Genomic DNA, 3555 nt, shown 5'->3' on the forward strand with positions numbered 1-3555 from the left:
CATTTCAAATGTTCCCTTCTCTCTAAAGTTTCCTGGACACACCCAAGCACAGGAAATCATGCCTCTTTGTGCTATTTTTGTCCCCAATACTAACATCTCTTGTGGCATTTATCAAACTATCCTGCAATCCTTTATCTCTTAAAGGAAACTTTAAGAAATAAAGTCATCTTTGTATCCTCAATATGAGCACAGTTCCTAGAACATAGTAGGTGCCCAAATTGTGTGAACTATTACGTAAATCTGTATGTGCACACACACACATGCATATAACAAAATTAAAGTTCCAGCTCATGTCCCAAAGTCTTGGTCCAGCATTAGTGCCTTGGCCAGGCTCTTCTCTTGCTAACTCCCCCTCCAGCTCAGCATCTGCCCCTCTCCTCACCCTTTGGGTGGAGCGTGATGCAGGTGGGTATTTGAGGAGTCATTGACTGAAGCATCACAACCACTGAACATGTGCCGTGAGTCAGAGGTGGACAGGGAACGTCTCCTTTCCCTAGGGAAAAAGTCATTAGATTGCCAAAAACAACAAAACAACAACAACAACAAAAAGAAAACAAGAGATCAGATCTCCCCAAGAGAGATTTTCTGGCCACCTTTTGGGTTGTTTGGGTTTTTTTGTTGGTTGGTTGGTTGGTTGGTTGGTTGGTTGGTTGGTTGGTTTTTTGGTGTAAGTTAATTCAAGTCTATTTCTATTGTGTGCAACTAAATGATTTCAATAAATTCACTTGAAAGATCATTGTTGGGAAGAAAACGACTTATTTGAGAGGTCGCTTAGGTTGAAAGTCAGTGTTGGCTTGGACGGTAGGCAGGGGTGGGCTGGTAGTTAGATGATCTTTTCAGGTCTCTTCTAAGAGGACAGAGGTGCCTCCTCTGCCATTGGTTCTGGCCAGTCTTCCCCAAAATGAGAAGCAAAATGCAGGAAGGAGGTCTTCTCACAAATCTCCAGCCCCCTCAGAGGAATAGACAGGCATAAATCCCAGCAAAGTCCTTCACAGCAGCTAACAGCCAGGGCAGGGGAAGGACAGAGATGCCAGAGAAGCAAGGTCACACTTCTAGCAGCAGCAATGCTTCAGGTTTGATGGAGCAAAGGAGACAGTCTCTTCTAGGTGCAGGGAAAGCTTACTACACAGTAAAAAGAGGACATGGAAAAACTGGTCTCAGCTCAGCATTTTCCTTACATGAATATGAAAATAAAGTCACCCTCTGTGTAGGCTGAATAATGTTCCCATAAATTTAGCTCTGTCCACATCTGAGTCCTGGAACCTGTAAATGTTACATTATATGCAAAAGAGATTTTGCAGATGTGATTAAATTAAGGATCTTGAGCCCTGGCCAGTTTGGCTCAGCGGTTAGAGCGCTGGCCTGCCGTCCAGAGAGACCCGGGTTTGGTTCCCGCTAAGGGCATGTACCTTGGTTGCAGTTTGTCCCTGGCCCTGGTTGGTCGTGCGGGTGGCAGCCACTCGATGTGTCCCTTTCACATCGATGTTTCTCTCTCTCTCTCTCTTCCTCTCTCTCCCTTCCACTCTATCTGAACAAAAAAAGGAAAAATGTCCTCGGGTGAGGATAAAAAAAAAAAAAATTAAGGATCTTGAGATGGGGAAATTATCCTGGATTATCCAGATAGGCCTGAAATAATCACTAGAGTTCTTTAAAAAGGGATTCAGAAGAAGCCAGCATCAGAAGAAAAGCCAGCCTTGGCCTGTGTGGCTCAATTGGTTGGAGCATCATCCCATGCTCTGAAGGGTCACGGGTTCGATTCCCAGTCAAGGCATATACCTAGGTTGCAAGTTTGATCCTGGTCGGGACGCATGGGAGAGGCAACTGACTGATGTTTCTCTCTCACATCGATGTTCCTCCCACTCTCTCTCCCTCTCCCTTCTTCTTCTCTCTCTAAAATCAATAATTTGAAAATTTGTTAAAAAGAAAAAAAAAAAATTCCAGGTGATGACAAAAGCAGAGAGAAGCAGAATCCAAGACAGAAGATGTTCCAACACTGGCTTTTTAAAGATGATGAAAGAGGGCCAGAAACCAAGGGATGCACCTGTATTTCTTAGTAGACAGCAAGTCCCTGAACATATTGCCACAAGGATGGAATGATTTCATGTATGTAACAGTAGTTGTTCAGGCAATGCTCGCTATTATAGTTATCCCTGTATCTCTTGGAGCTACGCTATCCTCGTGGTAGCCACAAGCCACAAATGACTATTGAGCATTTGAAACGTGACCAGTCTGAATTGAGGAATGCCGCAAGTGTGAAATACACCCAAATTTCAAACACTTAATACAAAACAAAATAGAATGTAAAATAGCTCAATAATTTTAATATTGATTACACATTAAAATGATAATGCAGGCAAAAGTAGGTATATAGTTGTGAATACTTGAAACACAGTTAATAAAGCTATTGTAACAATCATAACTTGCATGTCTTTTTCCATACAAACAACAGTAAACCTACTTTTGCCCACTCCTGTATTTAAGATATAGTGGATAAAGTATGTTATTAAAATTAATTTTATCTGTTTCCTTTTACCTTTACCTTACCTTTACATTAAAGTGGCTATTAGAATAGTTAAATTTCTGTATGCGGCTCACATTGTATTTCTATTAAACAGTGTTCTCAGAGTCTATGAAACTTGCTGAATGAACCAAGCCTTACACATTCAGGGAAATGTGGTTACTATGCACTGACTTTTTTGTTTTTCACTCAGAAAATTTTTAATAATGAACATTAAAAAAAAAAAAGTATTCTTACAAATTGTTCTGCAATCCAAATATACAATAGCTTGGAAAAAAAGTTTATAAAACAAAAGCCAATGTAAAAAGACAGATGAAAACAACTAGAACAGTACACGTTTTATATGGCTCTGAACTTACAGTTTTCTTACTGCATCATCAGTGTCAGAAATCTGTTTCTTCCGCTGGCTCCACTGCTCAGGATTTAAAGAAATACCTTTTCTTCCTGGTTTCATTTCACCTTCTGGATCCATTCAATAGTCTCTAGTGTCGATTAAAGGACTTTTTTAAAGGACTTTTCCTTTAACGTCCCGAACGCTGATGTACCTCATTTCCCCAATCTGCAGCATGTCATCATCTCTGCTGCTGCTCTGCTTGGACGATGACAGGGCTCTTGAAGTTTCACCAGTCTTTTGCTTCTTTACAGCTTTTTCTGAAGTAACTTGCATTTTCCTCTTCAACTTTTGTCAACTTCACTGTCAGAATCACTGCCAGAAGAGCTTGAAGAAACAAGTTCCTTTGATTTAAGCATTGCTCCGCTCCTGCCCTGGAACAGCCCTGTGCTCGCTAGCTCGCTACTCTACGCACTGACTTCTTAACAGTTGTCCCCTGGTGCTCTTGTCTGTACGTCTGTGATGTTGACCAAGGGATGTTCCTAGGAGCACCGTTAATTCCTGACTGCCAGGTACAGCTAAATCAAGAGAGTAAGTTCAGCTGCCTCAGGCACAGAGTGGGTCCCTGCCCCAGAACAGAAGGAGGAGGTAACTGCCACTCTCCTTTGTCACCCAGTAAGCTGGGCACACCATCCTCCTGTGTGGC

General features: G+C 41.9%; 1 pseudogene; it reads right to left on the bottom strand.

The window, feature by feature from the left end:
* Positions 1 to 2873: 2873 nt before the first annotated feature.
* LOC118637979 lies at positions 2874 to 3272 on the bottom strand (annotated as a pseudogene).
* Positions 3273 to 3555: the final 283 nt, after the last annotated feature.

Source organism: Molossus molossus, unplaced genomic scaffold (genome assembly GCF_014108415.1).
Source record: "Molossus molossus isolate mMolMol1 unplaced genomic scaffold, mMolMol1.p scaffold_m16_p_20, whole genome shotgun sequence".
NCBI classification, from domain to species: Eukaryota; Metazoa; Chordata; class Mammalia; order Chiroptera; family Molossidae; genus Molossus; species Molossus molossus.